Here is a 16242-nt window from a genome sequence, read left to right as displayed (position 1 = left end):
AGTAAATAATGACTAACCAGAGGCCCATGGGAAACCCACAAGCAGGACATCAGGGCAATTCTCTTTTGTGGATTCATCAGCTTTAAAGTTTTCAGTTTAGATCTGGCCCTGCTGATGTGCACACTTAATTCTTCTAGTCTTTAGAACAGACAGAGTCTACCAAATAATTGTTGGACTCAAGCTCCCATTAGCCCCAGCCAAGGGGTGGGAATTGCAAAGGAGCAACATCTGAACTTAGATTCCCACACCTGATGATGCATGAAGAAAACAAGTGAGTCAGACTTGGGTTTCAGTGTAGTTTTGATACCCTTGAGATGAAAAAAGGAATATGTCCTCTGACATTTACAATAGCAATGTGTGCTGCAGAAAGAGGCTTAAACTTCAAAAGTCCTGTTACTTTCAGTATGTATCCATTTTTTGTTTAATCATTTCCACTGTGGTTTATCACCAGGTTGATTAATTTATCTCTTCAAGGACCCTTTAGTTGGCTTTGCTGTCATGTCATTCCTCACCCCACTCCTTCAAACGCCTGCAGAAAAGTGGAAAACTAATTAATGCCATTCTTTTTTCCTCCCTGTGTGTGTATTCTTTTATGGTTCTTTTTTATATCGTATGTTTGGGGCTTGTGGGGTAGTGGCATAGGAACCAAGGGTATCCCTCCCTTTCTCCTGAAGTCACAGCTTGTGGAGTGGGCAGAGTCAGATCTATTTTAATAGATGTCCAAGCTCTACTGAACAGAACAAGGTGTAAAAGACATTCACTTTGAATGAAAGTTGAAGGTACCGCTGAGCACAACCTGAGCATGGGAATCTGTTTACATTACCAGGGCAGAACTGAGCTCACAGTCCTTTCACACAAAAGTCTACTCCTAGTTTACTTTCTTCATTCCAGTAGCTTAATTTAGCTGAGAAGAACCCCTGATACATTTCAATAATTGGAACCTAGGCTCAATCTGCACTGTTCCTTTAAAGCAGTATCATACCTCTTTAAACAGTCATGGGTTCCCCCAAAGAGGAAGAGGGGTTGGCTATTAAACCAATTGCAGCTCTGTGAGAGGAACGGGGGTCTCCTCACAACTCTTAGCAGCCTTAACAAGCTACCATTCCCAGGATGCTATACAGGGCAGTCATAGGCTGGTTAAAGTAGCACAATACTGCTTGAAATGTTTAGTGCTGGTGGGGCACTAGACGTCCTTACTGCAAATCACACAGAGCTCATCTACCAGTAAAGCCCAATCTACCTTCTCCCCACCCCTCCTACAGATTACCATGGAAACAGTAGCAGACAATGGGGTGGAGTGGGTTGTTTTGTTTACCTAGAGATAGAAGGGGAGAGGTGAGAGAATATGAGGTCAGTGCAGTGCAAACCCACCAGTAGGGACACCAAATTGTCTCTACTGGTGCATTTGCACTACGCAGACCTTGACACTACCTTGCCCCATCCCACTGCCATCCCAAGTGTTGATGCTCAGAGATATTGGGAGTTGTAGTCTAACAAGGGGTGTGTGTGGTGCAGTTCCACATCCCTGTTTTAAAGGTTTGGGCCTGGAGAATAAATTCCAAAACCACTGATGCAATTTTCGTAGCCTGGGATTCATCTTCCATCGCCAGTTCTCCCTCTTTTTCTTTTCTTTTTCAAATTTGCAAGCTATTACAAATACAGAGAAATGCTCTCGGGATGCCATTGAACTCAGACAGCACCTAGCATCAGAATGGATTGCTTCAATATGGATCAGTCCATGTTTTCTCTTTTGCCCATGCCTCAATCTCTAAGGGAATAATATCATATTAGTCTTCAATAAAATGATTTTGGCTCCCCCTCACTTCCCTTCCCCCAGCTAGCAGAAGATTACAGCGGGAGAATAGAATACTCAAATACCCAAAGGTGCGACGAATTCTCCAGAGCTGACACTCTTATTTATTTATTTATTTTGTTTCCTTGGTTTGCTTCACTGATCAAGAAAGAAAGGAAAAACTCTGAAAAGTTGTGGATTTCAGTAATACCTGACTTATTCACTGATGCAACTGGAAACTGCATTATCTCCTCTCTTTCCACCACCCCCACCCCCTGCTTTTTCACCTGTCAGACACAGGAAAAAGTCTGCTTCCCCCTGACAATGTTGTAACTGCTGCTCAGCTGGGAGAAGGGGTGACTGTGAGCTCATTATTCTATGCTCAATTTCCCTCTTTAATACCTAGGATAGGCCACCAAGAGGAGGAAGAGGAGATGGAAAATAAACACAGGTAAGAGGGTTGGGGAAACAATTTGGCTCAGGATGCATTTAAATAAAAATGCACCCACCCTTTGCAATTTGTACTTCTCTGAATTTTGCAATGCAGTTATCCAGCCACGTAATGAATGCAAAAAAAAAAGTACGTAGTAGGAGAGCAGTATTAGTGGAATTAACTTTCAAAAAAGAACACTGCATTAAGGGAAATTGTTTTGCAAAAATGTGTGTGTTAGGCCGAGTTGCACCTGAAAAGGGTGGGAGACATTCACACTAAAATGCTGGTGGATTTTCAAGAGAAATGTTTAAAACCAATCAACCACAAGCATGTGTGGAAATGTGAAGAACCAAACATGTGGTGGTATTCAACTATGTTTTACTCTGAGTAGACCTTTTGAAATTAATGAATCTAATGTAGTCATGTTCATTAATTTCAAAAGGTCTACTTTGAGCAACACTTAATTAAATACAATTGAAAGAGTTGTATCGGAGCAGATACACTGAAAATAATGAGCATGGCTAGGTTAGGTTCATTAATTTGATAAATCTACTCTGAGTAGGACTAACATTAGCTACAACCCTTATATTTGAAAAATGTGAAACAAAGAAACAGAAATTGACAGATCCACCAATTCTTAGGAAAGTTCCACTTGCAAGCCAAAGGGAATTCAATTTCCATTCCTCTTTATAACAATAAAACAATTTGCCCCTCTCCTGCTTCTCTAAGGTCCCAAACACCCCCAAACTGCATTAGAGGGAGCGGGGGGACCAACTCTAAGCCTCCTTGGGCAAAAGGACAAGGTATGAGACTTGCAGAAGCAGACTTGGGCTCTGCAAAAGAGATAAATTCTTCATGCACCCCTGCATCCTTAGGCCCACATCTCTTACAAATGGAAATAACTGGGGTGCAAGAAATTCAATTAAGAAAAAAACAAAACCCCTTTTCTCAAACAATTGCCTGAACATACTAATTGTCTCCAGATGCCTCTGTGAGAGCCAAAAGAGCATGGTGTGTAGAAAGCAGCTTGGGAGTGTATTGTTGATGTGTCTCTCTGTGTGTGTGTTTCATATTTAGCTAACAGGCTAAGTTCAAGATGCTGGAACCTGGTGTACAAGGCCCCAGTGGTGGCTGGTGCCCATTGGTACTGGTGGGCTGGAAGGCAGGTAGACTAACAGCTGGTGGAGCCAGAGTCAATGGCAGGCATAGACACACCCTGACTAGTTGGAAGGAAGAAGGCAAGCTGGTGGGGGCTGCCTGAGGTTGGTAGGGCAATGCCATGGAGCCAGCGCCGACTGCTTCTAGAATAAAGATTCCTAGGCTATATGGACTAATGATTCTGTGAAGTCAACTATGGGTAGGTCAATGGCAGACTGAAGCAGCCGTCTCGTGTGGCTTAATCCTATGGGGCCTACCCCTGCCATTGTGACCAGAGAGGAGAAGCAGTGGTGGCTTCTGGAGAGATCTCTTGAGATCTCTGTGAGATCTTTACAGATGCTGCTGCCATGTGACTCTGGTAAATGAGGTTTTGGTGGAGCAGATGGTGGCACCTTCCGGTTTCGCCTCAAGTGGTGAAAGGGGGTGGGCTGCCCCTGAGTCAACTTCATACCAGTTAAGCAGCTGGCATTGAAGGAGTGAAGCTCAGAGGGTGGGGTGTCAGTCTGGCAAAGCTGGATGAAGCCTTTGGATTACTTGTATGAAGTGTTGTATGGTGTTTCCTGCTTGGCAGGGGGTTGGACTGGATGGCCCTTGTGGTCTCTTCCAACTCTATGATTCTATGATTCTAAGTTCTGTTGGAGCGGGCAAAGAGGGGTTGGGGACGCAAAGACGGGAAAGCAATTGAAAAAATACGCTTCAAGAGGCTGCCCAGGCATTTGGTGTAAATAAGTCAAGCGAATTAGTTTGTGCTCTCTTGGAAAGAAAAAAAGACAACATTTCCACAGGACACATTGCTAAATAGCTTGGGCCTGAGACAACAGCAGCTGCAAAATAAATGAGGCAGAGATAAAGGGGAGAGAAAACTGGCCTTGATGTGGAAAGAAGCATCAAGCAACTCAGCCAAGAGCAAACACAAAGGGAGGCTGGCAACACAGGAAAGGGTCTGGCAAGCCAGCCGGCCCAATGCAAGGCCGACATATGAATGTCACTGATTTAGTTGTGTTTTTAATCCACCCCTCTCCAGATAGTGAGAGCAAGGTTCTTTTTAAAGCCCCATCTGCACATTTAAAGCGGTTGTCAAGGCACTGTAAACCACCATGGTCTCCCCCAAATAATCCTGTGAACTTGAGTTTGCTCACGGTGCTGAGAGGTGTTAGAAGATCCCTGCTCCTCTCACAGAGCTCAGAGTTCCTTGTGAAGGAGGATTTGTTGTTCAAGTACCCTGGGAACTGTAGACCTGTGTGTGGAGTAGGTGACATCCAACAACTCTCGGCAATCTTAACAAACTACAGTTCTCAGGAAGTGGTGGCAGCTTAAAATGGTATGATACGCCTTTAAATGTACAGTGCACTGTACATTTAAAGGGAGGGAGAGAAGTCACCTAGGAAAGAACATTGCTCAAGAAGAATGCAGGGCTAGCTGTCACATGTGTGGACATTAAGAACATGAGGTAAAATCGGCAGCAACTAGACCCCTGACAACTTTCGAAAGCCTCCTCCAAATGTTAAAAGGACATGGAAAAGGGGCGGTATCTACAATCTACAAAATACTACTTCAAACTCCCACAGATCCCCTGGACAGGCTAAAACGACAATGGGAGGATGACATAGGATATGAAATCAACCCTACCCAATGGACTAGAATGTGGTTGAAACCCCCTTTCAAATCTATATCAATGAAAAGAAAAGAACTCTCGTTGAAACTAACTCACAGGTGGTACCTGACTCCACGAAAACTATCACTAATATGTTCAGGAACCTCATCGCAATGTTGGAGAGGATGCACTTCCACAGGCACATATCTCCACCATGTGGTGGGAGTGCCCTAAAATCCAATCATTCTGGAAGACATCCATGCAAGAAATTTGTAAGATAACTAAGCAAGTGCTAGAAATTACCCCAGAATTGGTTTTACTAAATATCTTTCAAGATAACAACGCTCACTCAGATCATAAAGAACTTATAATCCATCTGTTGTCAGCAACCAGAAACATCATAGCCAGGCACTGGAGGGACCTATCGGGAGTGGGCATGGACCAATGGTACCAAGTTGTATGGGAAACAGCCCTACTAGAAAAACTAACTAGTAAGCTGAAACTGACACGGGGACAAACAGAAGAAGACACCTTCACCCCAGTATGGTTCCCCTTCATCACTTATACAGCCCAACAGGATAATGACAAAAATTTACCCCCTTCCTCATAATGTCTCAACAAGTAAAATTGATGTGTAAAAATGATGCATGAAAAAAAAAATGATTGAGACATTGCATTACCTTTGTAACCCAAGAAAATCTTTAATAAAAATAATTATAAAACAAAACAAGAACAGCATGTTGCATCATGCCAATGGTCCATCTAGCCCAGAATCCTGTTTTCACAGTGGCTAACCTGAATAATACATCACATGCTTAATTAGCTTGGGATGGGGGTGACATTTGTCCAGTTTACATTTTAATGTGAATCCACAAAATTCACAATTTCTGAACCAATGCAATTTTGGGTATTATTCTCCAGCCCAAGAATGCTTGCAAAAATGCATATATTGGTGAAACTGGCACACAGAAATGCATTTTGTTGCATGAGGGGGTGGGGGAATTGCTTGCATAAATTCATGCCCTACGTACACCTATAAGGCTGCAATGTATATAGGTAAGTCGGGGCTTGAGTTGAAGATTCCCAATCTTCAATTTGGCTTCTTGTAAATTAAGTAAATGCAGAGTCCTAGAGCAACAGTGGAATTGCATATAAAAATGTGTAGATTAAGGGAAAATATATTGCATGTGAAAATGGGGCAAACCAAAGTTAAGATGGGAAAGGTGAGAAGCTGAAATGGATCAGTAAGTCCATTCCTATATACAACTCATAATGAGTGATGTGGCGTCCCAACTCAATTCAGAATAGGCTTTAGCAAATCAAGCTGTTTGCCACCACCACCAACGGAGGAAAAAATCTGGAAAATAACACATTTTTCTGCAATCCAAGCTACTATCCTTTGCCACATGCTGTGGCAGCAAATTCCATAAATTAATGACCTGTTGTGTCAATGGCTTTCTTCTTCCCTGAATCTACTGCCAAATGATTTCACTGATGTTCTGTTAGGATGACATAGGCGAGGATGGGGGAGGAATGCTTGTCTCTATTCACTTTCTCTAGGTCAAACGTACTTTCTCTCTCTCCCTCTCCCTAACCACAATTATCTTTTCTAATGAACAAAGACCCATACATTTCTAACCTTTCCTTTGAGGAAGGAAGGAAGGAACGATTGAGGAGAAATGTAAGTTCCGTTTCCATTTTCATGCCGATCTGCTTAATTCACACTCCTCAGAAACAATAGCCTACATGAACTGAAAAGAAGCGGATCCTTCAAAATGCACGCTTCTGCACTTCTCTGAGTTTTACGAGGCATTTCTCCTACTGCACACAAAAAAATACGCATTAGTGAAAATGCAGTATATATAGGGGTACGTGCTTGCAAAAAAAAAAGGTGTATAATGGATGAAATACACGCTAAAATGCTGACAATTTTTTCCCAGGAAATTAATAATAAAAATAACAAACTGATGCAGGAATGTGGCAAACTGGACCAGACTGGAAAAATGAGAAACTGACATTTTACCATTTCTTTATTATTTCCATTTATGGACTGCTTATTTTCTGGAGAGCTCGAGGCAGTTTAATATGGATAGATAGATGCATGCGTGCATGCGTGCGTGCGTGCGTGCGCGCACACACACACACACACATTCACACAGTACATTTTTTAAAAAAAATCAAATGATTTACATAAAAACAAAAAAAAACAATACATAAAAAGTATCCCTAAGCACAATATCAATATAAAGTCAGAGAGCATTACAAGGGAGCATAATGTAAATCTTACATGAAATGCACTGTTCATACCTGCATCTCCTCCCCACCATTAATCTGCATCTCCTCCCCACCAACAATTCATTGTAAATTATTGTGAAAAGAAACTGCATTTTGAAATTGTCAGTGAAGAGGGGGAAGAAACTGTGAAATTCTCAGAGCTTTGAGGGTGTGTGTGTGAAGTTTTAAAAGCACATTTACTTTATTTTAGAGGTGGCGGAGGTCTTTGGTAAGTGTTCTTTCTTTCTTTGTACAAATTATATCTATAGTCATCTGCATTCTGCAGCCTCCCTGGGTGCTCATGTTCCTTTGCTAGGCAATGCACTGAAATTCTATTTGATCCAGAGCCATGTGAGGCAACACCATCTCCCTCTCAGATCTACTTTGAATTCCTTTTGCCCTGATGCTTTCAATAAAGCCACGTTTGCCCACGCAACAGAGTTCTTACAGAAATGCTGCTCCTTTTAGTGACCTGGATTGGTGTGGTGCTTTTTTTAAATTCCACAGTCGTCTACAAAGGGGTTTGGGAACAAAAGAGAGAAAAGAGCCTATGGGATAGCCTAAGCGTAGCAATATCACAGCTACCTCCCACCTCCTCACTTAAGGAAATAAACCCCTGTTTTAGTTGTCTGAACTAGAAAGCTGAGGTCTAAGCTGAAGACTGAGAATGTGGAGATCAGACGCAATGCAGGGAGGGGATGAATTCAGGGCCGGTGCGTCCATTTAGGCGAACTAGGCAGTTGCCTAGGGCGTGAAAATGGAGGGGGCGCTGGCCAGCCTGCCCCGCAAAACCCCCACGCCACCGCTGCCCTCCCATGATGCGCGCTCACGCTCCTCCCGCCTATGGAGGGGACGCTGTGAGCTCCTCAGCGGCTGCAGCGAGCGAGCGGTGGCGGCGGCAACGCCCATAGCTGAAGCCTTCAGCTATGGGCGCTGCTGCTGCCTCCGCCGTTCGCTTGCTGCAGCCACCGCTGAGCAGCTCACAGCGTCCCCTCCATAGGCGGGAGGAGCGCAAGCCAAAAGGAGAGCTCAGCACCCTCCCGCCTATGGAGGGGACGCTGTGAGATCCTCAGTGGCTGCAGCGAGCGAGCAGTGGTGGTAGTGGCGGCAGCGCCCGTAGCTGAAGCCTTCAGCTATGGGCGCTGCTGCTGCCGCCATCGCTCGCTCGCTTGCTCGCTGCAGCCACTGCTGAGGAGCTCACAGCGTCGCCTCCATAGGCGGGAGGGCGCTGAGCTCTCCTTTTGGCTTGTGCTCCTCCCACCTATGGAGGGGACACAGGGGCGTCAACAGCGTTGTGCATGGGGCATGACGCATGCGTCATGACACATGCGCCGGGGGCGCCAGAAGGTGATTATGCCTAGGGCGCAAAAAGCCCTAGCACTGGCCCCGGATGAATTTGGAGTGCATGGTTGGCAGAATGGACAGGTGTACAGAGGCCTGGGATCATCCCACGGAGAAGGCAGCTCCCATGAAGTTACAAAGGAAACTGACTGCAATCTTAGCCATGCCTACATGGAAAGAAGTCCTACAGAATTCAATATGGCTTACTCCCCGGTGAGTGGGGTTAGGTTTGCCACCTAAGTAGGGGGACATGGACTATCAAGGCCAGAAGGAGGAGCAAGAAGGCCATAGCTCAGTGATAGAACATCCTCTTTGCATGCAGATGGGTCCCAGGTTCAACCTCCAGGTAGGCATGTGGGAATCTCCTGCCTGAAACCCTGGAGAGCTACTGCCAGCCAGTATAGACAATACTCAGCTAGATGGATCAGTGTTCTTACTCAGTATAAGGCAGCCTCCAAGCCTCCTATGTCACTTGGATATAGTGGGGAATCCTCCAGTACACAAACACACACATCACCTCTCCCCAATTAGCTTTGCTCCATTCATAGATGTCTTGTTTTGAAATGTGGCATTGAGTTGCATTACGTTTCCTTCCTCATGAAATATGACCATAATCAATACAAGAGGGAGGAAAAGTGGGATGTGAGCAATAAATGAAAAGAAGCGGAACTTGTAATTAGCAAAGAATAATTTTATTTGGAGCTCAAATATAAATTAAGTTGAATATATCCACGCGTGTATGTAGCAAGTGTAGTATCTTGAAACTAATGAATGTTTCCTGCCACCTAACCCGTGTGAAATCTTACTCTGGAACAAAATATGTAGCAGTGGTTTATTAATGCTTGAGCCATAGGCCATTTGCGTATGAGATAAATAGATATGAGTGCACTGTCTGAAGCCCAAAGAGTTGAAAGAAAAGTTTAACCATATGCCATTAAATATAGGCCCAATTTCTGCTTAGACTGTAGTACTCCAGACTGCAGATGAAAGCTTTGCTGACAGACTACATCTCCATGCCTGCCCCCCACTAGAGAAATCCTAACCCTGCCAACAAAAACTATATGTCATGGAGAAGGGTTTTCCTACCCTGGAGTGAGGAAACTTTTTCAGCCTGAGAGCCATATTTCATTCTGGCCAACTTTTTGAGGGCCATACGCCAGGGGCGGCAGCGCAAGGGCAAAAATGGCTGGAGCAACTAATGTAAATTTTACTTGTGGACACCTCTCTATCTTCCAAAGGTGTCATGGGTTTTGAAGACGCTTGGACTCAGGACGAAAGGGAGAAATGTGCTAAGAGGAAGGCACGCTTGGCAAACCCTCACCATGATCAACCCCCTCCCAGAAACCTATGTCTCCACTGTGGAAGGACCATAACTGCCAAGTACCCCATTTTCCCCGGGAAACCCCTGTATTTTCTTACCATTTCCCACTGGTCTCCCGAATGGATTTATATCCCGTAAACCCCCCGGAAAGCAGCTCCTGTTTCTGGTGCCGCTCTGCCCATGTTTCTGGTGCTGCTCTGTCCATGTAATTTGGAAATCGGCTGGTGACGGCATCGGAAGTCGCTTCTACGCATGTCTGGAAGTGTGTAGAAGCGACTTCTGACGCCACGGCCATTTGGGAAATGGGCAAAGCGGCACCGGAAGTTGTTTCTACGCATGTCCGAAAAGTTGCGCTGAAGCGACTTCCGCTGCTGCGCCGCTGCTGGTCCTGGATTTTTCGATCCGGAACTTGGCAGCTATGGGAAGGACGTGTGGATCCAGAATTGGCCTCCACAGTCACTTATGGACTCACTTTTAAAACTGTGTTTATGGAAGCCAATCTTACTTGGCAACGAGGGATCGCCAAAGAAGAAGATGCTCCACCCACAAAAGAAGAGACATCATCAGAGTTCAAGGACACATTACAGTGAGACAAAAACACTCAGGGTTGGGAAGTGGATGTGGCCTGGGGAGAGTTCAAAGAGTCAGACATTGAGGCTTGGGGGTCACATTCAGCCTCTGCACCTGGGATTCCCTGCCCCTGTTCTAGCCTTATGCCCTTTCTGAGATGACAGTTTTCCATTTTGAAGGGATTTGGTGTTTCCATGGATCATTTCATTGTGAGCAGGACTCCCTGCAGCCCAGTGGCATGTTCTGAGTGCACCTATCCTTGTACCCCAAATGGAGGCTTTCCACTTCAATGTTAACTAGGTGACAGAAAGTGACTGCAGCTAGTTCACCTCCCTAAGAGTCTATATTGGAAAGCTGAGAGAGGCATTCCCAGGATGAGGAATGGTTAAGGGAGTTGGGTATGTTTAGCCTGAAGAAGAGGAGACTGAGAGGAGATATGGTAGCCATTTCCAAATCGCTTAAGTGCTGACCCATGGAAGATGGGGGCAAGCTTGTTTTCTCCTACTCTGGAGGGTAGGACTCAAACCAATGGCTTCAAATTACAAGAAAGGAAACTCCAACTAAACATCAGGAAAAATTTTCTAACAGTAAGAGCCCTTCAACTGTGGAACAGACTCCCTTGGGAGGTATTGCACTCTCCTTCCTTGGAAGTTTGTAAGCAAAAGTTGGATGGCCCTCTGTCACAGATGCTTTAGTAAGATTCCTTCATAGCATGGGGTTGGACTAGATGACCCTCAGGGTCTCTTCCAAGTCTGCATTTCTTTCTCTTTTTAATATAATATTTTATTGAGTTTTCCAATTTAATAATCCAATAAGAACCACATTCTAACATTTCAAATTACAATGCAATTAAAAAGCCAAACATATTACCAAATTATATATCTTTGGGTGACTTTCCATGCTCTGAGTTCCGCGGAGTGCTACTCATCTAATATCACATTGCATTTCTTAATTAGTTGCATATCTATGGGACAATTTGCATGAAAGCTTATGAAAAGTGGCACAACTAGTCTAGCATCCTGTTCTCACACTGGCTAATCAGATGCCTGTGGGTATCTAAGCACAAAAATACTCTCCTCTCCTGCAGTTTCCAGGACCTGGCATTCAGAAGTACCGGTATACAGTTTCCAACAAAGCATGGCCACCATAAGTAGTAGCTATCATATCAATAGCCTTATCCTCCATGTGTTTGTCCATCCTCTTCTAAAGTCCTCCAAATCAGTGGCAATCACTGCCTCCTGTTGGAGTGAATGCCATAGTTCAACTTTGAAGCAATGCTTTCTGTTATCTGTACAGAGTCTTTCAGCATTCAGCTTAATTAGAGGCCTTACAGAGAGACAGACAGACAGACAGACAGACAGACAGACAGACAGACAGACAGACAGACAGACAGACAGACTCATCTTTGTCCACTTTCTTCACACCATGTGTGTTGTGTTGCTGACACCCCTTATTGACAAGCACATGTTCTCAGGAAGGGACAGACTGACAGAAGGCAGTAGTCTCTCCTCCTTTAGAAGTTTTTATGCAGAGGCTGGAAAATCAACTAACTGTCAAGGTTGCTGCAGTAGTGGGTTTCCTGCACTGGCATGGTGTGGACTAGAGGACCTTTGAGGTCCCTTCCAATTTCATGATTCCATGAATGTGCATTCTCCGGTGTCTCCACACATTATATTTTTAGATGCACACCTAAGATGTTGGGGTAAGGGATCTAGCTGTGGTAGAGCACAGGCGTTTGACCACATTGTCGGCACCAGCTGCCTGGAAAAAAGGTGGAAAACTAAGTCACACTAGTTCCTGCTATGGCTGAGTGGCTGGCTGAAAGGTCTTTAATTGTTTCCAAGGCAGTTTCTGGAATGGAAGAGCACCCTCAGGATTGAACATCTGAAGCTGCCTTCTCACTGCTGTCTATTCAGACTGGCAGGAATTCCACAAGGTCTCAAACAGAGGTCTTTCCTAGAACACATACCTGATACTTTTTAAAATGAAGGTGCAAGCAATTTAAGCTGGGGCCTTCTGTGCACAAAGTGTGCTTTCCACTGTTGTTGTGGCTATTTTCCACCCTTCCCCCAAGGTCCCAAGGCAGGTTGTAACATGGAAACACAATATTAAAAACAGTTCAAAACAACATACAATCACACAAATATGAGTCCTAAAAATATGCACCTCAGGTGTCAAAAGCCAGGTTAAAGAGGTGTTGAGTCATCCCTGACCACTGTTAACTATGGATGATGGGAATTGTAGTCCCAAAACATCTGGAGAGCCGAGTTTGCCTATGCCTGAATTAGTGGAAAGTGTGCATAAAGTGATTCTCTTCATTAAAATATCAAGCAAAAACGCCTTCTGTTTCAGAAAATCCCCCAGATTTTTCGGAAGGGCTTCTTATCTGAGTTGACTTTCAAAATTGGCATGTGTGCTTGCTCCTGTTTCAGCATATTTTAAACACACACACACACACACACACACACACACACACACACACACACACACACAGCTGTTCTAGGGGAGCACGACCAATGTGGTCATACCCATGGGTGTACCCAGCGAGGGGCAGGGGGGCAGCTGCCCCCCCCAGAAGCAAAAATAAAATAAAATACTGTATTTTACGGACCATAACCCACACTTTTCCCCTCCAAAAACTGAAGGGGAAAAGTCGCTGCAGGTTATGGAAATCGGCCTGTTTCCGCCCCCTCCGCGGCTGCAGCCAGCGACAGGAACGTGGGAGGAGGGAGGAACAGCCTGAGCTGGGAGGGGGGCGGACGGGAGCTCCATCCTTCCTTCCTTCCTTCCTTCCTTCCTTCCTTCCTTCCTTCCTTCCTTCCTTCCTTCCTTCCTTCCCCCCTTTCTTTCTTCCTTTCTCTCTCTCTCTCTCTCTCTCTCCCTTCCTTCCTTCTCTCTCTTCCCTCCCTCCGTCCTTCCTTCCCTCTCTCTTCCCCTCTCTTGCCCCACCTCCTAGTTTTGATCCTGAGTACGCCCCTGGTCATACCGACTATGACATCCAGGCAGAGGGCCTTCTCAGTAGTGGCCCCTGCCCTGTGGAACCCCCTCCCATCAGATGTCAAGGAGATAAGCAACTATCCTACTTTTAAAAGACATCTGAAGACAGCCCTGTTTAGGGAAGTTTTTAATGTGTAATGCTGTACAGTATTGTGTTTTTAATATTGATTGGGAGCTGCCCAGAGTGGCTGGGGAAACTCAGCCAGATGGGCAGGGTATAAATATTATTATTATTATTATTATTATTATTATTATTATTATTATTATTATCCAACGGAAGGCAAGAGGCAGGGGTGCCAGATTTTGGCTTCACTCAAGGTGCACTGAAATGTGAGATGAGATAAGTTCTTTGTAGCTTCCCAGACCAATGGCATTTTCCTTGGCCACATTGCAAGGCTAACTAAAACAAAACATTCAAATTCCCAAAATGAGGGGTGCAAAATATGTGTATAATTGCACAGATATCATTAAAAATAATTGTCAAGTACTTGCAGTTTTTATTCATCTATCTATCTATCATCTCTCTCTCTCTCTATCATCTATCATGTATAATAATAATAATAATAATAATAATAATAATAAATTTTATTTATACCCCGCCCTCCCCAGTCAAAACTGACTGACACAGTAAAATTACAATAAGACATAAAAGGAAAAAACAAATTTATTTAATACAGGTTAAGATACAATTTAAGATTTAAAATTTTAAAAATGCAGCCTCATTTTAAAATAGCCCAAATCAAAACCACAGGGAGGAAAACCTAGGGGACAGACTGGGTCCTATACCCTCCAACTCTCAGTAAGAAAAATCCGGGATCAGCAGCGGCACGGCACCGGAAGTCGCGTAGAAGCAACTTCCGGTGCCGGCGCCGCCCGATTTCCGGTACCCAGACATGGGCAGAGCGGCACTTCGAAATCAGAAGGAGCCTCCCTGGCAGGTAGGAAATCCGGCGGATTTACGGGATTTTTCTCTATTCGGCATAACAGCGGGAAACGGCTTTAAATATGGGGGTTTCCTGCGAAAAACGGGAGACTTGGCAGCTATGCTGGGTCCAGCCCAAAGGCCAGGCAGAACAGCTCCGTCTTGCAGGCCTGTGGAAAGATGTCAAATCCCGCAGGGCCCTGGTCTCCTGTGAGAGAGCATTCCACGAAGTTGGGGCCAGTATAGAAAAGGCCCTGGCCCTACTTGAGGCCAATCTAACCACCTTATGGCTTGGGATCTCCAAAATGTGGACCTTAAGGTCCTCTGCGGGGCATACCAGGAGAGGCGGTCCCGTAGGTACGAGGGTCCCAAGCCGCATAGGGCTTTAAAGGTCAAAACCAGCACCTATCATCTATCATCAATCATCTACCTATATCAATCTGTCTGTCTGTTTGTCTATCATTAGCTGACATTTTCAGAAGGTAAAACTAAAAGTCTTTTGCTTTCCAAGAACAAATTATGTGTTGTTTTTAATCAAATGTAGATTTACCAAGCTAAATATTGTCCAGTCACAAACATAATGGCAGATTTGAATTCCTCACACTCCAAAACATATTTTTAGGACCCCTTACTGAGGAAATGTGCAAATATTAAGTTCCACCCCCTACTTAATCTTGCAGCAGAACCTTGCTGGTGATGGCTCCCTGACTGTGGAATCACCTCCCATAGGCGATACACACATCCCCACTGCTGACATCACCTATTGGAAAAATATCTGACCCTTTTGGTATAGGAGGGTACACTAGTATATTTTCTGACACTGTATTGTGCTGCTGCTGAGTCTTCTTATTAGGGTCGCCAGACTCAATAGTGGACAGGACTTCTGTGTCTTTAATTGCCCTGCTCTCTTTTGAGTCTGGAAACCTTAAAGAGAAAGCAGCAGGCCCTTCGTTTAATTTCCAGGCTCAAAAGAGACCAGGGCAATTAAAGGCACAAAAGTCCTGTCCTCTATTGAGTCTGGCAACCCTACTTCTTATGGCATTTTGGTTTTATGAGTTTACTACTGTTAGGTGCTCACTTGAGAACTTTTGTTTAAGGCCAGTCTGATGACAGCGATGACAACAATGATCTAACCGTAGTAGAAGTAGTATTGGTAGTAAATATGGATTTTTGTATGCACTTCTTGCACACTGAAATTCATTGCAAAATCTGGAGAGCTTCATCATCTGACTGGAAGTCACATTCCAATGAATAAGCAAGTTTGGGAGTGTCAGCTGGGGGGTCAACCTACTGTGAAAAGCAGAGCAAACAAATTCATCTGCTATCCCTGGAGATACCACAAATGGAACTGAGGCCTTTCTGAATGCAATCATTTCCTCTTCTTCTGAGCCATAAGAAAACATGGGGAAAGACCTGCTGGATCAGATCAATGGCTCATCTCATCCAGCATTGTGTTCTCACAGTGACCAACGAGATGCCTATAGGAAGTCCGAACGCAGGACCTGAGGACATCTGCACTGTTCCCACCTGGGATTCCCAGCAAGCGCCATTCAGAGGTTTACTGCCTCTGACAATGGAAGACAGCCTTATCCTCCATGAATTTGTCCAATTCTCTTTTAAAGACATCCAAGATGGTGGCCATCACTACTTCTTCAGGGAGTGGATTCCAAAGTTTAACCAGGTACTGCATGAAGAAGGACTTTCATGTGTCTGTCCTGAATCTTCTAATATTCCGTTTCGTTCGGGTGTCCACAACTTACCTTCCAAGTCCTGGACTGCAGAATCTGGGACCGGCAGCCGTGTGACACCGGAAGTTGTGTTGACGTAACTTCCGGTGTCG

This window comes from Zootoca vivipara, chromosome 16 (genome assembly GCF_965207765.1).
Source record: "Zootoca vivipara chromosome 16, rZooViv2.hap1.1, whole genome shotgun sequence".
In the NCBI taxonomy this organism is placed as follows: Eukaryota; Metazoa; Chordata; class Lepidosauria; order Squamata; family Lacertidae; genus Zootoca; species Zootoca vivipara.
Note: the sequence above shows the minus strand (reverse complement) of the source record.